Below are 21,299 nucleotides of genomic sequence, written 5' to 3'. Positions count from 1 at the left end.
ATTGGCCAACCTCAACTCTAACTGAGCTTTGGTTCATGAAATTCACATGAATTTTCTCCCTACAAAGGTGAACAGCGTCCCTGTAATCCTGCAATGTTGCCTGACCTTGGTTCCATTGGCTGTACACTTTCTTTCTCCACCTAAGCTCTAGAAGAAGGTCACTGTACAGCCAAGCCGGTCTCCTGCCCTGCCTGCTTGATTTCTGACATTTTGGATTTGCCTGTTCCTGTGCTTTTAGGAGGTGGTACTTAAAAGGTGACCCCTATTGATGGACCACAATGCCTTCAAAAGCAGTAGCCCAGTGGACCTTACCAACTAGTTCTCTGACCAGTCCAAAACCTGCTCTCCCCATATCTAGTGTTGATGTTTCGGAGGCAGTTTTCCTCCTCGAGCCAAAGTTTTTAAATTCCACTATTTCCAGGTCTCTATGGCCAAGATGGCCACCTACCACTACTTCCCCCATGAGTCTTTCTCTGTTTATGAGCAAGAGATCTAGAAGGACACCTTTCATTGGCTCCCTTAATACCTGAACTACAAAGTTATCATCCAGTTGCTGTGGAATCTCCTTGATCTGTTTGCATCAGCTGTGTGGTGTTCCCAGTTAGCATCTAGCAAGTTGAAGTCTCTCATAAGGAAAAGAACACACAATCTAGAGGCATCTCTTAGTTCCTTGAAGAATAACTCATCAATGATGTCATTCCGGCCAGCCAGTCTATAGTATAATACCACTACAAAATCCCTTTTATTTTTCTGTCCCTTAATCCTTACCCAGAGACTCTCAGCAGTGTTATCAGCAACTGACAGCTCTGTGCAGTCAGCCCATTTGCCAGAGTCCAAGAGATCTGCACTGATATTCCAAACGAACCTCAGGCTGAGGCATTTATGGCTGGTATCAGTTTAGTGCTTTTCTAAATCTGATCCCAGCTCATTTCTGAAGGGGACTATTTCTTTGCTGTTCCAGATACTTGCCAACTTGTTTCAAGTGGCTTGCACTTGAGCATTGGTGTCTCTACCTTAGTGAGGAACTGAAATGCTATGAGTACAATGATTGCCTACATAGATATGTGTACTGACACGCACCAGAATCTACTTGAAATATTATTTCTAGACCTTGCCTAGCTTCTCAGACAGTTAAAAGTTAATATTTTTGGTATCAGACAAGAATATATCTCTTCCCCAATTTCCTTCACTCACTAGCTCAGTCACTATAAAAACATACCCCAGAAGGTCTAATTGAGATGAGAGGAAAGATTTTCTGGTCTGTCAGTATTAATTGTCACAACATTTGCTTGCACATCTTACTCCAGAATGCTGAAAAGCCAAGGAGAGTAAGAGAGCTACTAACTGCAAGAACTGAGCTGTGAAAATGTGGTTACAGAACACAGCAACCACCATGGATGAAGATGCATGCACTTAAGAACATTTTAAAGACGACTACTGTGCATTAGTGATACAACAAGGGTTTGACCTAAGTCTTTCTTTATCCCTGCTGAAAAAAGCTTTTTTTCATGTGGATGCATTTAATATTGCATGTTTACTTTTTACCTACTGAGCAGGCCTGAAAATATCAGTTACAAACAGTACTATAAAATTATATTGGGTCATGCTATTTATTTGCAGTATGTACTGAAATCTGGCAGAACTGTCTTCCTTCTGTCTTAGGAAACCCTGCGAATATTTTGTCAAGAGGTCAAATGACAGGAACAGCTATTTTCCAGGATTCACTTTCAGGTTCTGGGCAATGCATATTAATTTTTATAAGATATATTTGAATTTTTATATTAGTTCACTAAGAGGTATTGATTAATAACCTAAATTCAGCATTCTACTATGAGACTGCATAATGTAATGCATTGACTTAAAGCTACATGTAAGAACAGAATGTATAATACATGCATTTCTAGAGGCTGTGTGAAATTAAGCCTACTCCCCCAAGAGTATTATAGGGGAAATTATAGCATAAACGAGAAAGGGAGTGCAAATGTACATTGAATATTTCTTCAAATACAGGTACAAAATGTTCCACAAACCATGGAGTAGTGTTCCTCAATGGTTTTGAGGAAGAAGTCAAGATTACCTTGCGCTGGAGGAGGCAGGTGGAACAAGTTGAGCAACAGATGGTGTGCATATGAAAGTCCCACCTACTGTGGCACTGTTTCTATTACTTAGAAACTAAACTTATGTTCACATTTTAAAGAAAGGTTCAGCATTCATGAAACATTCCAAGGTAATGAACAACTAATATGCCAAGCATCCTTGTCATCTTAAGTTCCTAAACATTCTTCTTCGCAATAAGTTCCAAGTCAATCTTGAAGGTTGGTAATGCCAAGGGAGCCTGACAATCTAACCTGAGATAGCTACATGGAGGCTGGAGCAGAGTGGCCAGGCTCTGTGACAATAACTTGAAGGTTAAACAAACAAGCTGCATATTTGCTACCCTGAGCCAACAATCTGTTATGTATTTGACACAATGCTGTCCTTTAGTAAACTTCACCAGTTATAATATCATTATAATACAATAACCACACCTCCACCCCGAAAGCTACCCACCTCTAAGGTGCGACTAAGGTGCGACTAAGGATGTGCTCTGAATTTTGTTAGCCTATATCTTTAAATACGAAGTGAGAGAATTTTACACCAATGGTAATAAAAGTATGTATGACTAGAGCCACTCTAGCTCCACTGTAGAGATTAGAAATAACTTCAAAACAGCATACAGGAGAGAGGGTGTTAGAGAAGATAACATCGCATACTATTCCGACTTCTGGGATCAGCCAACAGGCTGAGCCTCTCTTTTCCCCCTCCATCAGGATGCCCCTTTGGGTAAGATTCAAACATTTGGTTACGCTTCAGTGGGAAACTATAAACCTCTGTAGAGTCACTGTATATATTTTAACATGTTAGTAGTTAAGACCCTCGGTGTTTACAAGCATTTTGTACACAGTGGATTTTTCACCAGCAATCCAAAGAATCTGTGTATTTGTTGCTTGAATAACTACACTTTCATTAAGCTAGCTGTGGTAATTCTCATTGAACGTGACCGAACTTTTTCAAGTGTGGCCATTGTAGTTCAAGGAACATGACTAGACTGAAGGAATATTTTGTTATTTGTTAATCCATAAATGTAATAGTTCAGTGCACTGAGGTATGAGGCTGACTCTAGTGTGACAACAAGGGTATGAGTTTCCTGAAAAATCATAAGGAGGACAAATGTATAGTTATTTGACTGTGGCACACATGAAGAAGCACATCCACGTGAGCCTAAGTTATTGGGGAAAAGCAGAAGAAGAAATTAAAATTGTGGTGGTGAAACAGAGAAATTACAATTAAGGAAGAAAACTTAAAAAGCAGAAAATGCAAATCTCATCCTCACCCATCTTTCTTTCAACTCTCCCAATATACTTATTCTGAATAAATGTATTCATTGATATTAAATTTATGGATTATGATTTAATGCATGTTACTTTGAACAATGCTCATGGGTGCTTCTCCTCAAGCAGGACAAACAGGTCAAGCAGCTCAGAAAAAATTTTTTTTTTTTTAATACCAAGCGTAAATCTTCCAGCTGCTGATATATGAAACTCAGGCTCATATGTGGCAGTGCTATTTTGGCATTGAACCATCTCAGTTCTAACCTTCTTGAAGCTCTTTGTCTATCTTTCTTTTGTCAGATGAAGTCAACTGCTTGAATTATGAAAATATGTTTTACACATCTCTCTTAGCATTGTCTAGCTCTGGAAGTGTGTCTGCAAGACACAGTAGAAAGATGTCTAAATGGCTTTTACTCTTAATGTCTGGACTAGTTCAATGTCAGACAGCCTAAGTATCTAAGCAGGCCGTCACAAGCTTATCCTAAGTCCCTTTGCTACTAGGATGTACTGCCCTATTCCTGCACCATAAGTAAAATGGTAACAGGACAAGAAGAATATTCAGAAGGTTTAAAAATACTGCTCACAAGCAATTAGTAACAAAATAACTTCTCAATAGCATTTTAGGGTTGTTTACTGTTTTTCTTTTGGGCAAATGTGGTAGTTCTCTGCCTGAAGTGTTGAAGAACAGTGCAACCCATATCCACCCTACTCACTTCTCATGGCACTGATGTCTATGATCAAACTTTAAAGTTAACCATGTCTTTGTATTACAATGGCTCCATGATTATGAATGATTGTAGATAGTTACTAGGAAAAGGATCAAAAGAAATTGATGGGCTGAGACCAATGGGATGAGGTTTAACAAGGCCAAGCATAGAGTGCTGCACAGAGGACATAATAACCCCATGCAGCGCTACAGGCTTGGGGGAGACTGGCTAGACCTTTGTCAGGCAGAGAAGAACCTGGGGCTGTTGGTTGACTGCAGACCGAATATGAGCCAGCAGTGTGCCCAGGCGGCCAGGAAGGCCAGTGGCATTCTGGCTTGTATCAAAAACAGTGTGGCCAGTAGGTCTAGGCAGATAATTGTGCCCTTTATCAATGACCTCAATGAAGGGATTGAATGCTCCCTCAGCAAGTTTGCAGATGACACTAAACTGGGATGAAGTGTTGATCTGCCTGAAGGTAGGGAGGCTCTTCAGAGGGATCTGAACAGGCTGGACCGATGGGCTGAGACCAATGGGATGAGGTTTAACAAGGCCAAGTGTAGAGTGCTGCACATGGGACATAACAACCCCATGCAGCGCTACAGGCCTGGGGGAGACTGGCTGGAGAGCTGTCAGGCAGAGAAGGACCTGGGGGTGCTGGTTGACTGCAGGCTGAATATGAGTCAGCAGTGTGTCCAGGCAGCCAAGAAGGCCAATGGCATCTTGGCTCGTATCAAAAACAATGTGGCCAGTAGGTCTAGGGAGCTAATTGTTCCCCTGTACTCAGCATTGGTGAGGCCACACCTTGAGTACTGTGTGCAGTTTTGGGCTCCCCACCATAAGAAGGACATTGAGGTCCTTGAGCAAGTGCAGAGAAGGGCAACCAGGCTGGTGAAGGGGCTGGAGGGCAAATCATATAAGGAATGGCTGAGGGAGCTGGGGCTGTTTAGCTTGGAGAAGAGGAGGCTGAGGGGAGACCTTATAAACACCTACAACTGCCTGAAGGGAGGTTGTAGAGAGGTGGGCTATGGTCTCTTCAGCTAGGTGACAGGGGATAGGACAAGGGGAAATGGCATGAAGCTGTACCAGGGCAGGTTTAGATTAGATATTAGAAAAAAAAATTTTACTGCAAGAGTTGTCGGGGCCTGGAACAGGCTGCCCAGGGATGTGGTTGAGTCACCTTCCCTGGTTGTGTTAAAAAAAAGGGTTGATGAGGTACTTAGGGATATGGTTTAGCATGGGATGGGAATGGCTGGACGTGATGATCTTCAAAGGTCTCTTCCAACCTTGTGATTCTGTGATCTGATTCTGATTCTGTGATCTGATTACTTGAAGGAAACTGTAAACTGTCTGGAACACTAAGGACATCTAATACACACATCCAGTTTGGCCGTGAAAAGCCAAGTCCAGGCATCTCTGATTGAACTGTCTTCATTACAGTACGACAAAACAGACCCACAGATGAAGACCATCCTTGCCCAGATGACCCTTTGTCTACACAACTACAGAGATTGAAGAAGGTGCCTGTGGTGGTATGACCCTGGCTAGAGGCCAGATGGCCACCAAAGTCACTATACTACTCCCCTTTTCAACTGGGCAGAGGAGAAAATACATATTGAGAAGCTTAGGAGTCAAGAAAAGGATAGGGATAGATCATTCAGCAATTAACATCATGGGCAAAACACTCAACATGGTTTAAAAATAAAAATCTAATTTATTACACACAGAGAAAACAGAGTAAGATAATGAGAAATAAAACCAAATCTTAAAACACCACCCCAACCTCTCCCTTCTCAGGAAAGAAGGCCAGCATCAACACTAACTGAGCTTTGGTCACTTGAACTTTCTCTTAACAAATATGATGAACTATTCAGAGACATCTCTGCCATCTCTAATACTGGAGACAAATAAAGTCCTGCTTACTTTCAAAACCTACAAATAAGCCAAAATCTGGTTTGAGAAACCTTTTGGGATAAGCAGTAGGAAATTCAAGGACATTGCAGCAGTCAATTCTGAAGGCCTTATCCAAAATCTGTGAAAATTCTGAAGGGTTTACATTCAAGTTAAAGCAACTAGTGATCCTCCAGATATATTAAGTGCTCACATATATGCTGGGGTAGTCTGTGCCTAATTTGTGCCATCCCTAACTAGGGAATGCTGTAATCAATGTTACACTTAGTAATATATATATGTTCTCCCTTATCCAGCTGAAAAGTCTACTGATAGAGCAACTTCAGTGGGCATCTGACCTCTAGACAGGGTCAAACCACCACACACCCTTGTAACATCCACCTCTCTCCGACAAGCCCCTTTTATGGCAGAGTGATGTCAGGTGCTGTGGAAAATAACCCAGGCTAACTCAGCTCATCTGTGCTGACTGCTTGGGAATGTTAGCTGTGGCCTGGCCAGAACCAGGGCCAGCTGATAAACCCTTACCAAATAATTTTTCTCTTCAAATGTCTGTGTGCAGTCCTGCTATGTATCTACTATGCTGAGGTACACAGAAATACACGCACACACACACACACAATCATACACAGGCATGCACATGTAAAAAAGCAGGAAAAATTCTTCTTGGCTCAATTATAGTAATTGACACCTATTCATTGCTATTTAGTTTACAAAAACATGATTTTTACATCTTCCAGACTTACAAAGATGGGCACAAGGCTGGAAAAAGAGAAGGAAAATAAAAACCCACAAAAAAGGAAAAGTATGTAATGCAAGGGTTTTTTATTTTATTTTAAACTTGTTTGTCTCTAAAGATTTAGTATTTAGACTAAATTGATGGCTGAGTGAACTCGCAGTTTTGGATTTAAGCCTTCATATACCACACTTCAATATGGATCTTCATGAGTGAATGGTTAATTATTGAAACTACTGAATAAAGGCACTTTCATTAGCTTTGGGCTGCCCTGATACCATTTTCAAAATCTTTCAGTGTATCTGTCCCTGGTGGGGCAGTGGCAGAGTGGCTTGTAGTTGTGACTCCAAGTATCCCACTCCTAAGTATCCCTTAGGTTAGCTACACAACGCTCAAGTCATTTTTGGAAACTTTGCTAGATATCTGCAATTTTGGTATCTGAAAACCTTTGAAAATATATCTTCACATCTGAAATGAAACATAACAAGATACACCTGAAAAGAAAGTAAAAGCCCAAAACTAAATGCCCAAGTTCACCTTCCAATAACCCCTTCCTCAGACACCAGTCTCACTTTTAGCATCTTTATTAAAGCCTTGGTGTGTTCAATGCGTCTTGTGGGAATTATTGACCCACCTTTTGAACTAGTAGACTGGTGCAATGGTAGGAAACTCTTTATGTCTTTTGCCATTCCAACTGTGTTGGAATGATTGCTGGTAGAAAAATGTATAATAATGTGTTTGAGGGTAGTGTGGGTATGCATTTTCAGTAGTTCTGAAACAAAATGTGCTTGTTTTTTATGTTAAACTTAGGTTGTAATGATGATTCCCAAGACCTGACATCTCAGTTTGGGAAGTCTCCACTTCTTGTCTCAAAGGCCTGTGGGGTCTGAACCAGATTTTGGGTTTATGTCAATTATTTATCTCTCTGTGATTAAATAAGAGTTTATATAAATTTCTATGACACTGAAGTACTTATCTGAAAATGCTATGTAATTACATGGGGAAAAAATGTGACATCACCTAAAACTACTGGATTACCTATGCAGAAATGGAGCCTAAGTGTAGTTGTGGAAAGAAGAATGGCTATAAGCTTAGGCATCAATAGTCTGAGTATTTTAACTGCATCAGTTACATGTATGCATGTACATCTTAAGAGCGCTGCACTTTAAATTTGTCATGTATTGCTAGTAAGTAATAAAAGTATTAGTCTTTTCCATTCACTTTCACAATTGAGCAATTCAGGCATTTAATTATTGCTTCTAGTAAGGTTATTTTAATTACAAAGTAATTGATTGAACAGTGTAAATGCACTTCAGTTCTAATTAGTATGGATGTATTATGTGGTGTATTATACGAACACATCTTTTGTTAATGTTTCTGTAGGTTCTCATCCTCTATTCACTGCAATGAATGGGAGTTTCTGGATGTCTTTTTGTTTCTTTAGGAAACATGGTGTTTGAGCTCCAGGAAGTGGTATTGTATATATTAGAAATTTGAACAGGGTTTAACAAGATAAAACTCTTTAAAAAAAATCCCTGAAATTTTTATGTGTTGCTTTAAGTATCTTTAAAATTTCAGTGAAAAAAAGAAGAGTAGAAAAAAGGTTGTGTTTGACTAATAAATTATGTGTTAGTCTCCAATTCATATCACTTTTACTATTTTTATTATCATTTTTATATTCACAACATTTTTTCTGGATATGCTACCACACTCTCCTCTCAAACTGAGGAAAATTTTTATTAATTTCGGGGTGTGTGTGTTACTGTTTGCTACTTAAATAATGATTAATATATTTTTGCTTGTTTAGGTGCTTCTGTGGACAAGGGTGTATTTAAGATTAAATCTGGAAATCAGCCTCTGCTTATGTTGTCAGTAGTCTATGAATTTCTCAGCAGTCTATGAACTTCTCAGCATTCTTGCCCTCCAATACTACCGGAGGATTTTCTGCTTACATATGCCAACCATTACATGTTGACCTCTATGTATGAGTGAGGAAAGGGTGAGTAGCAATGATTGTTGCTTGCATTTCACCACTTGAATGACCCTGTTTTCCCCTGCTGTCTCCAAACTGTTTCTTTACCCTTCTTCCGGTCACTTGAGAGATATGGGTACCATACTTATTCTAGTGTTACCTACTTTGAATCTCGTCCTCCTTTTACCAGTAGGAAGAAAGCCTGATTTCCATGTTCTCATACAAGAAAAAGAAGATAAAGAAGTTTGCTATTAATAGAAATAGGAAATATATAGAAGCATCAGATTGCTTTCTCTATCTCCACAGAACACTATTTTTTGTGTATCTGGCATACATTTGCCAGTCTTTCTATTTTTGTCACCATATCCCAAGATACTTTAGCAATTTGACACTAATTTGCATTTTCAGCTTTTAAGGAAGGATTTGCTTATCAGTTCCTATCACAGCTGATATCTAGGATGTTACAAGCTGTTGCTTCTGGACACTACAGTTATACAAATAACTGTCCAATAATACGTTGCCAAATATGTATTTGTATTCTAAGTTGGGCACACTTTCCTAAGAGAATATTTATGAAAGAAGTCCTACAAGCAAACATGTGAGGCTTTTAGAGACATTATGATAAACCTGTTTCAAATGAAGAGAGAAATTTAAGTAAATTTAAGTAAATAGCAAATACCTCTCCATGTAATTTTCCCTTAATGATTCATATGAAGAAGATACCTATTCGGACAGTGCTTATTAGTAATGCTGAAATTACTAGTTCAGAAACTTTATTACAGCATGCATATAATTACAAATAGCTTTCAGCATAATTCCTTTTCTAAAATAGAAATTGAGAAACCAAAAGAGAATTTTTTTCCAGAAAAAAATGCTACTTTCTTATTTTCTTTGAAGATGAATACTGGTGTAAGTAAACCTCTTTCACTTTGATTAAAATTAGTTGTTTTCCAGTTTTCCGTGGTGAGCACATTAGATAAACTGATGTAAACTGACATTCCCATTTGTAAACTGGGCCCTTATTAGCAAATCTGTAGTTGCACAGGGGCTTACCCATTTTCTTCTGTAAGAATCATATCAAGATTTACTCTAGGATATTCACATCATCAAGGAGTCATCCCATGCCAGTTTTAAAGGATGTACATACCATAGAATCATAGAACGTATTTGTTGGAAGGCATTTTTAGAGGTCATCTAGTCCAACCCCCCTGCAGTAAGCAGGGACATCTTCACTAGATCAGGTTGCTCAGAGCCCCATCAAGCCTGACCTTGAATATCTCCAGGGATGGGGCCTCCACCACTTACCTCTCTGGGCAACCTGTTCCAGTGATCTACCACCCTCTTGAAGAACTTTTTCCTAATATCCAACCTAAATCTCCCCTTTTCAAGTTTAAAGCCATTACCCCTTGTCCTACTGCTACATGCCCTTGTGAACATTTCTTCATCAGCTTTCTTATAGGCACCATCCCAGGTGCTATAAGGTCTCACTGGAGCCTTCTCTTCTCCAGGCTCTCACCCTGTTTTCATAAGGGAGGTACTCCAGCCCTTTGATCATTTTTGTGGCCCTCCTCTGGACATGCTCCAACAGATCCATGTCTTTCTTGTGTTGAGGGCTCTAAAGCTGGACACAGTACTCCAGGTGAGGTCTCACCAGAGGTGAGTAGAGGGGCAGAATCACCTCCCTCAAACTGCTGGCCACACTTCTTTTGATGCAGCCCAGGACGCAGTTGGCTTCCTGGGCTGCAGATGCACATTGGTGGTTCACGTCCAGCTTCTGATACATGAGTACTCCCAAGTCCTTTTCCTCAGGGCTGCTTTCCAGCACATTTTCTCCTAACCTGTATGGAAAACAGGACTGCCCCAACCCAGGTGCAGGACCCTGTACTTGGCTTTGTTGAGTGTTACGATTTTCACCTGGGCCCACCTCTCCATTCTGTCCCTCTGGCTGGCATCATGTCCCTCTGGCACGTTAACCTCACCACCCAGCTTGGTGTTATCCACAAACTTGCTGAGGGTGCCCTCAATCCCACTGTCAATATCTTATGTTTCTTTTGCTTCTGCATTTATTAATTGGTCTGGTTTTGCTTCTGTACTTGAAACATCACATTCTTGGAACGAGGTATAAGTCTAAGAGACTTATAAAGTAAAAGCAGAGTGATACTCTAACAAGCTAGGAAGTTAGGTGTGCCTTTCTTCACAGGAGTCTCAGGCCAGCTGAGTCATTTGTTCCCCATTTTCATGTTTTAACTGTTGTCTTTCTGTAATATATTAGCCTCAATCCAAACCAAAAAAATGTTGGAAATTGAATACTGTCAGTGTGAAACAGCCTACTGTAACCTGGTCAGAGGTTTAAGGGTTTGGTCTTCTGAACAGCATCAATATTTTTTCCACAAAATATTGAGGATTATGCTTCACTTCAAGTCACCAACAGCATTTTCTGGCTACATGATTTGTATTTTTTTTTTCTCCTGGGGTGTCTGAAGATTTATCTTTCCCCATTAAATACACAACAGTAACAGACAATGAAATCTCAGATAATGAGTCATCCTGAAACTGTAGAGAAAAGTACATACATCAGCAGTTGATTTTAGAATACCATAAAAGCATGCAAGCAAGCAAGCACCAAAAAGATTAATTATATTTTCTTCTTCTTTGCTTTATGTATGAATTTCCTTTCAACTATTTTCCTGTAGTCTTGGATTAATAAGTTGCAAATGCTGCAGACCAGAGCCTGTTAAGTATAACACTCATATTTTTATTTGACTGTCTTCTGCAGCATTATTTTGACAACACTCTAGAATGTTCATTGTAGAGCAGCCTCAGCCAAGTGACTGTGTCCGGATTTGATGTCACGTGATAACAGTAAACAATCTGCTGGTGACATATATTCTCTGTCTGTGGCAACTTAATACTGTTGTTTAGTTGCAGAATGGATTGCAATTTAAATGTATGCCAGAGCACATTCTAAAGTCTGAGAAGCTTCTTCAGTGAAAGGGAAGTTCACAGAGGATTTTGTGATACTCAAAAGGTACAGCTAAAGAAATTGATTTCCCGTTCTCCTTCCTGCCCTGCTTAAACACTTTGTTCTCACCTCTGTCAGTATACATGCCTGGGATTTGCTTTTCCAGTGGAGACGATGTATGCCTGTTTGAGATAGGTGGTCGAGTCTGTCTCCACAGTTACAGACCTGCATTGGAACAAGCCTGTACCAGCACTTGCAGCTTGTTGACAGAGAGACACAGAGAGAGAGGCCCATGCTGGAGCAGGTTTGTTGGGGGGGTTGTGACTCCATGGGGGACCAGGGTGGTGCAGCCTGGGCCTGAGAGACTGAGACACATTCTATGATTCTATGAATGCACACCATAGCAGTGACCCATGCAGGGGCAGTTGGTGAAGAGCTGAAGCCCCATGGGAAAGGACTCATATTGAAGTTCATGAAGATCTGTCTCCAGTGGGTGGGACCCCGTGCTGGAGCAGGTGAAGAATGTAAGAAAAGTCCCGCCGTGTCCTGTCCCACCATATCTGTCCATCCCCCATTGTGTCGTCCCCCAAACTAAAAAGGAAAACAACTTGTGAGGAACTGACCAAAATCCCCATTCTCCCATTCCCTCCCCCTCCCTGTGCCTTAATGGCAGAGAAGAAAGGAGAGAAGTCATGAATAAAGTTAAGTGCTCAGAAAGGAGGGTTGGGGGAAGGTGTTTTAAGATCTGGTAGCACTTCTCATTATCCAACTCTGGTTTCACTGGGTGTGTAATGTAGTGTAGTTCTTTCCTTTATTCTGTGTTCAATATGTTTTGCATGTGATGCTAATTGTGGAATGATCTCTCCCTGTCCTTATCTCGACTACTATGCTTCTCAATATATATTTTCTCCCCTGTCCAACTAAAAAGGGGAGTGATAGAATGATTTTGGTGGGCATCTGGCCACAGTACAATACAAACCCTTAGATTAATATTGAAGGAAATCATTACTACTGTATTTTTCAAGGCCATACAAAAATGTTGCTGGAATTGTCTCTTACATAATTCTTCTATTTAGTACCTGGTGTGAGATTTATTGTATAAAATCACATCTCACTTAAGAGTATAATCAATCCCATATGTTCCATATAATGGAAAGAGCAGAACCTCTAACATACCTGAGGTATCAGTGAGCAGAATTACTGAATACATACAATAAGTGGTCTTGACTGTCTCTGTTAATTGGTGGTTTTTTGGGCTATAAGGCCTTTTCCATCTGTAAAAATAAGGAATAAATTCCCTCATTATGGCAATGCACAGAAACAAATTGTTTATATCATGATAATGAAAAACATCTGGAATTACTTTCACTGTTGCAGTTACTATGATTTAATAATCATGACAAATATGACAGGGAAAAAAAAGAATGTGTCTTTTCTACTACTGAGATAACTCACTGAACACAATGACAGTAAAGAAATTTACGTAGCACATACTGGTGCACACATGGAGCATAACAGTAATGTCAATACTTAGCCTTCTTTAATAGCATAAGAACACTATGTGGGAAACTTAAAAAATGCTTTCTTCTAGCCTCTTTATCTTGGCAATAATGTATCAGTATTGTGATATAAAACACATAATTTAGTTTACATGTATTACAAAAACAGAAAGTGGACCATCCTTCATCCCTGATTTCATTGCCCTTTCTTCCTGAAAGAGGTATGCCCTTTGAGAAACTGCCATTTTCTAATGTTGCCACTAAGTGATACTGCTATGGTGAAAGAAGTAACAGTAGGAGGAAAAAACAGGACAAGAAATAGGAGGCTTGTGCTTTGGTCAAGGAGTAACTGACCAGGATTTAACCCTCATGCTGGCTTTTCCTGCTGACTTACAGAGAGAGAACAGATATGAGGGAAACAAGGAAGAACATACAATAAATGATAAACAAAAAATAAAAGATGCATTCAGAGCAATGCAAAACAAAGATAAGAAGATTTTGTGACTATATGCCAAGATGGAAAACAGAAGTAAGAAATGTAAAAAACAGCGAATGGTATTTCTTTTCTGATCACGGTGGTAATTTTACTACATGGCAGTTTCTGAAGATGTGTTTGTAATAAGTACCACAACTTAATTTACAAAGTAGTTCTGCAATGATAATTTCTCATGCTACTGTAGCATCCTGACAACTCCAAAAAATAAAGGCATTGTTTCAGTTCTTCAGCTTTTATGATGGTTGCATGGGGGGAAGGGAGTGGCACTAAAAACCCTGCAGTTTTCAGTTACTGTAGTTGTGAAAACAACCTTGGGCAGAATAATGGAGAAATTACATTCTGATTTACAAAAAAGCTTCAGAGAAGGAACAGATTTGGTTCTTGACATTCATTCTTGTCCAGAACTACTTAAAGATGAGGACTAATGCTGTCACTTTGTGCAAACAACATGGATGTACTGCATATTATTTGCATTATTTGTTTTGGCAAGTAATCTCTGTAACATGCAGAGTTAATGGTGCAAAAGAATTGCCTTGTCATGTGTTGTTAATTTGGGTGCTTTAGAAAACAGTTAAAAGTGAAGAGCATGGAAGAAGTATGCATGGGGAATATTTACCTAGACTAGTTATGCTGACTTGAAAGGGGTGAAAGAAAGGTCATGAACAAAAATCAGAAAGGGGAAGTAGAAATATGAGATAGAAAATGTAGTGCTGGTAAAAAAATAACTTCATTAATTATGATTTGATAAAGAAAGCCAGTACAGGGAAGATCTGTGAAGTCAATGAAGGTGAAAATTCTTTAGTTTTGGAAAGGCAGCTCCAGGCTGTACAGGCATGAATTAATGATACATTACAATACAACTAATTTAGTAGGAAATCAAATTTTCATTACCCTCATGAAGTTCTGTAGGATGAATAGTACTGGATTAGATATCAGCTCTTTTTAAGAATAACACAAAATATATTGATCAAAGCATAAGTAGTGTGGAAGTTGAAGTCAGTATTTTTCTTTGCTTTTGTGAAATTTGAGGGAGATGCTATATTCTTAATAGCCCAACTAGTCATAGGGGAATTCGTCATGGTAAGTTTTCCTGCTTCTGCTTTTGATTTCTGTTGTTCAGGATCCTGAACAGAAGGCAAATTGCCCTTAAAATATTAATGCTTAACCTTGAACTGAAGGCAGTGCTTCAGCTCACAAATTTCCCCATGCAATCTGACTGGCATACATTCCTCAAAGTTAAGGTTTATATTCCTAGGTATTTTAACACACACGAAAAATAAAAGGGAAAACCCTAATAGCTGCTTTCAGAAAGTGATGAGTCATGATTTCTCATATCCCATCGTGAGTATTGTCACAGCTTCTTTATTGCTTGAAATAAGTCTGAGGTTTCAAAGTGGGAGAAAGGAGGAAAGAGACACAGATACCAGAAGCCTAACTCTCGTGCCGCGATGGAGAGACGGGACACAGCTTGATGGAAGCAAAAGGCGATGTATTGTATAAAATCATTCCTTTCAATGTGCTCAGAAGACAGTGCGCTTTAAACAGATTGGTCCTTTCCTACATAGACTGCTCCTGGCCTGCATCCGATTGGTCAGCAATCTGCTGTCATGCCAGCTCATCATGCTAATACCTCACCAGACAGCAGGCATACATTGATAAATGAAGCAGCTTTTTCTGGAGCCTAACTTAGCAGGGGGCCTTCAACTTTATTTCATTACAAGGTTACACCTTTGTTTTATTTCCCCATGGTTTATGGCCTAAAGGCTCCATGGTTATCTATTAACCTAGCAGTGCTTGAGGCTTTGTCCTCCAAACCTCATGCCACACTTTTGGGTCCATTTGAACAACTTGTGTTGAAGACACATTCAGTATTTTTCCAGAGGCATTAAGTCATCATTCAAGCATACATTTACATCCATGTAAAAACTCCCTGGTGGAGAATTATTTTTATTTCTTCCAGTGTGCATCCAGTTTTTCTCTTTGAGATCATATGATGTTATCAGGATGCAGGATGTCAGGCCACATATCTCAATGTAATTGCATGTATTGCAACTAGAATGATAATTATGGGCGAAAAGCATAACTTCCTCTGTGTTTCAAAGTCAATGTCCTGGGAAAGGTTGGAGTTACTATTTCAAAAGAATAGGAAGAAAAATCTCCAATGTGATGGTCTTGATATCTGTCGTCAAACTTAAAAGTTAACCATGGCTCTATATTACAATGGATCCAGAATTAAGAAGGTTGTAGATAGCTGCTAGGTGGTTGCTAGGGAAAGAATCAGAGGGAATTGTTTAAAGGAACACCTGTAAACTGTCCTGGAAAACCAAGAATATCTAAGCATGCTATTTCCACACACAGCCAGTTTTGCTGTGAAACTCCAGCTCCAGGTGTCCCTAACTGAACAATCTTCATTATAATACTACAAAACACACCCACATGTGAAGAAGACTCTTGTGGAGGTGAACACCCTTCATCCAAGCAGGCACAGTGACTGAAGAAGGTGACACAGCAAATATTATAATTACATGTAAATTACTAGCCAATCATTGCAACTGTGAATGTGCTACTTTGTAACATCTGTGTTTAAATATAATAAGGGACCCAGCTTTAGGTGTGCTTGCTTTCTGGGAATCCACTGAGCACCCACACCTGAATAAAAGCATTGTCTCCTCTGTATGTGGGAACTGGCTTACTGTACACTGGGTAATGAATCTGCTTTTTGGACAACAGTGTCAATAAGATATCATAAAATAGCCAGTATTTTAAAATTACTATGTACATGCTGCATACTCAGGATAATAGAAGACATGTCAGTGTAGTGGTCTGAGGTGCATCTAGCAACATGTTCTTCAGGTGTTCTTAGAAACTTGTTCAGATGAAAGCATCTCTGAATTGATCACGTGAAAACAAAAATGCTTGTAAGGTCAGAAGTCCTTGAAGTTACTCAAAAGACCTGATAAACTGGTGAGGCCAGGTGTGTTTTGGTACCGGGACTAGTCTGGTACAAAGTAGCTTTTTGTCTGCCTTGCCTTGCTAGGTACTATCCAAGAGGAATGCTGGTGTTAGTAGGAGCTGCTTCAAGTGCATCAGGTGGAAGTGTAAGGAGCTTACCTCAGTGGCCCTAGAGAGATCCCTGTCTCTCTAAATGCAACACACTTTTAAAATGACTCTTGAAGAAAAGAGGTATCAAAAGCAGAGGAATCATGACTTCAGGGGATTTTTCTGTCCCCTGAAGACTAGGAATAGGACACAAATGCTCTTGTAAAATTCAAATGGATGGAATGTGTCAGGGTACTATTGCCACAGCATTGTCAGCAGAAAGAACAATTGTGTGCTTTGGGGCAAACTTTTGTACCATGTGCAGACTAAATACCTTTCTCTAGTGTGTGTAGCATACTTGCTAGATGGAAATGGACATATTTGTACATTACTGGGTTTCTTCTTATTTTCAAACCCCTCAAAAGTCATGAAGTGAAAATAAATTCAGAAAACATGAAGATTCTCATTTGTTTATGGGGTGAACGAGACATTTTTCAGTAGTAGCTATTTCATTCTGAAGCTTATTCATGTTTATCTGACAGCTTTTCTGTCTTTTAATGTGTACTTTACAGAGAAAGATCCAATAGAAAAAAATATTTCACTCCTTTCCACTACTTTATTTCAGAGTTTGAAGAAAATATTTTATAAATGCTAATGATATTGGAAACTTGTTTGGATTAATATAAAAATTTGAATAAATATAAAAATTTATAAAGTTTCTGACAGTCAAATCTATAATGCTTTATGTTGCTGGTTTGGATGTACCCTTCAGGACTTTCTGTAGTCTGTTACTGTTTGAGACATCTGGAAGCCAAAAAATGTGTATGGTGTTGCTAAGCTTAGTATCTGGTTTGCACTGTATGAATGTCCATGCCTCAGGGTGGCCTGTGAATAAGGTACTCCATCCATGGTATTAAACATTTTTGTGCTTGTAATGGTTGAGGTTTTATTTCAAGTTGATCCCAGGCCACTTGGGATGGAGCAGGGAGGCATGGATTAATCTGAATAAGGAAAAATCCTTCACTTCGTTCTCTCCAGAGGGCAGAGAAAATCACAGACACCATCAACTACATTTTAAAATTATTCCTGTTATTGTGGGGTTTTTTGTGTTAACTTGGATACTTCTTGAGTTGGGGAGAAAGAAATACTTTGGGGACATTGCCCTGTGAGTAATAGATAAAAGTGTATTTGCACATGCCCTTCTTTGCTTTTTTCCAATGTTTTTGTTGCTCAATAGTCTTCATGTTAAATTTTGCTGCTTACTTACAATATGTTCTGGTTGACTGGAAGTAGGCATATTTTATCCTTTATTCACCTCTGATTTTCACAAGTGACCTTCAGATCTGAAATGGCTTCCCTAAGGCATGAGCAAACTCCATGACCTTTTCAGTGTACTGAGCGTGTTCATGAGACAGACACCAACCTGACACTGATGGGAAACTAGATACTGTGGTAAAACCAAGACAAATTACTAGTCCTCTTCTCCTATCCCTGCCCCCTATATCTTAGCACTGTTTATGAAATTGGTATTTTAGTACAGGTTATTCTTGCAGCTTTTGCACATTAAAAAAATATTTCTTCACTAAATAAGGTAAATTCTTTTGTATTGGTTTTCATTATCTTCTTTAAGGAACTGATGGCATGGTGAATCCAAAGATTTTTCATTATGTTGGGGTTTTTTTTAGAATACTCTTTCAAATATTACTATAGTTTTTCCATCTGTTCACTTCCCTGATACATCCTTGCTTTTAAAGTGTTTTTCATTCTTTCATGATTTAAAAATATAAAAGGTTACATCTTTGAGCCATGACTTTTAAATCTACATATTGAAATAGGAGCCTTCTGAGGAGTTTTAACATTTCCTAATGTTTCTGAGGCTTAATGTAATGGTTGCATGCACATGTTTAAGTAGTGATTGTATTCTGTGTATCACTGCAAACTTCATGATTGTTTTTTTGTGTGGCTTCAGTCAGAAAAAAGAAAAAAAAAGGTTTTTTTCTGCTTTTTCAAGTGCAAGAATGCTTACAGAACTGGTCATGTATCATTCATTCACTTTTGTCACCTAATAGACTGATCATCATCTGAAATAACTTCCTGTGGTTGAGAAAATCCATAAACAGTACCTCTGATCCACTAACTCTATGGGTATTCATTGCTGTAGAATGATACTGCAGTGATGTTACAGCAAAATCAGATGCAGCATGTAATTTAAATTAAGACTATTGCTGCTAAAGACATACATTGTATAGCCCTACCCCTGTGTTAGTTAAAATGTATCTACATAATGTATGTGATTTTCTGAAAAATTGGTTAATCTGACCAACAAACCTTGAAGAACTGCTGAGGATTGCCAAAGAAGAAGGAATCTAGGGGAAAGGTGATTCCACCAGGAGAAGATCCTGACCCCTGACCCATGGACCACCCACTCTAATTATACCACTGATTCAAAAAAAATGAACAAATAGGCATGCACGCAAATTTACATAGGAGGTAAAGGGGTTTTAACAAGTGATGTAACAGGAGAAACATGGATATGTTGATATTAAATGTATAAATAGCCTCTGAACCAGAGCTTTGGTGTGCTGTCTTGTGAAAGGCACACATATATGTTCAAATACACAGCAAAATACCTCTTCTCTGTGTGTATATTGGCATATTGCATACCAGGTATAGGCTCCCCCCAGATTTGGGATGACAGTAAGATATCTCTAATCATGGTCCATGTAGACATAAAAGATATTATTTTGCATTTGAGATGGGGAGCTGTTAGATTTTTTGCTTGAACATAAATCCTCCCTTTTGGCTTATAGTAGTATAACTCAATTAGGGGATCTTAGTTCCGCTGTAGCCAAATAAAATAACTGGGAAAGAATCTTTGTCTTTCAGAGTATTTCCCAATTCTATCATTTCACTAGAACAAAAATAAGGAAAAAGAGTATTTCTTTACTGAATTTTGAAAACAGAGTTAATTTAATCACACTGATATTAGTTAGGGTCCTTTTCTTAAGCCTTGGTTTACTAGAACTGTTGAAGTTGTTTTCAAGTGCAAGTTCTGATATAATTAAATATGAAAAAACCCAGCTTATTTGAGAAGCATCCTTTTCATCTTTAAAAGGTCATTTCCATATCAAAGTGATAGTAACTTATGGTAAATATGCAGGTCTTGTAGACTCATAAGATGTTAGAAGGTTTATTACAGTTTACTTAGTATTTGCTTTGCAGGTTGAATTTGGAGATTGCTAGACCAAAGACATGGTAGATTCCGTATTTTTAGCACATGCACTTGTGCTTACTCTAGCCTACTTTTAATATTTTCATGTCTAAATTTCTTTTCTGTTTGAATCCTTATAAAAGGCTTTTTGTCAGGGTATCTGCTTGCCATGTGGTAGTGAATTTTGCCATACCAATTTTAAAAGTAAGTGTATACATAGATACCTATTTCTTTTATCATCAAAATAATTTCCTTATATTTTCCCAATTTGGGCATGATGTGATTAAAAGTGACTTAGAAGATTGAGTGTGAGCAGGCAAATAAAGATGGCTTGGGGAAGTGTATGGTGTAATGCATATGAATGAATGACATTGATAGAGATGTGAATGAATGGATTATGTTGTGTTCCACATATCCCAGTGAGTGGATAAGGAACATCAGAAGCTTCCTGCTATAGTTGAGGGAATTAAAGAGCACACATCAAAATGATGGGCCACTGCCTCTTTGGCAGGCACAGCAAAAGAATGTAGATCCCTGGCTAGCCAAATAAAGTATTTGGGAAGAGAAATAGCAAAGAAAGCACATTATGCCACTCCAAACTCAGATGTCAGATAGATAAATGCCTGAGCAGAAGAAACTTTTTAAATATATGTGTGTTACTAATTATTTATATCCTTCATCAAACATTTAGTACATCTAGCTATAGTAAACGTGCGATTCAGCACATTTGGCCAGTGATTCCATTCATATATTTATTTAACATTGTTTTCGGTAAGAGGAGCTGAAAACTGTAAAATAAAAAAATTCCTGTACTGAAGTCAGCAGAGCCGAGAATTTACTGCTGGCTTCATCAACTGCTGCCTTCTGTTTCAAGTAAGTGTATGTCGCAGTTCTGCGTAGCTGGGTGCTGGCAGAGAACGGTGGGCTGCAGAAAATGGCTGCTGTGAGAAGCTGCTAGAAGCTCTCTGCAGGCCCCAGAGAGTAAACAAGGCCAGAGTTGCTGCTAACCAAGGCCGAGCCAATCAGAGATGTACACAGCACCTCTGGGAATCACACATAGGAGAAAAAAAGTGCTGGCAGCTGCATTTTACCACCAGAGAACGGAGTGAGAAAATGTAAGGAGCTGTGCAGACACCAAGGCCAGGGAGGCAAGTGGGGGGAAGCGCCCCAGGTGCCAGTGAGAATGATGCCGCAGCAGCCCGTGGAGAAACCCATGGGGGAGTGGGTGCCCCCCCGCAGCCCATGGAAAAGGCTGAGACCCCATCTGCAGCCTGTGGAGAGGCCCCACGCTGGAGGAGTTGGAGACATACAGGAGATGCTGTGACCCGCGTTGGAGCAAGCCCCTGCCAGCACTTGCAACCCGTGGAGAGAGAGATGCAGACATGAGCAAGGGAGAGATTT

This window comes from Gallinula chloropus (assembly GCF_964237585.1).
Source record: "Gallinula chloropus genome assembly, chromosome: 2".
In the NCBI taxonomy this organism is placed as follows: Eukaryota; Metazoa; Chordata; class Aves; order Gruiformes; family Rallidae; genus Gallinula; species Gallinula chloropus.
The sequence above is the reverse complement of the archived record's forward strand: the minus strand, read 5'-3'. Positions refer to the sequence as shown.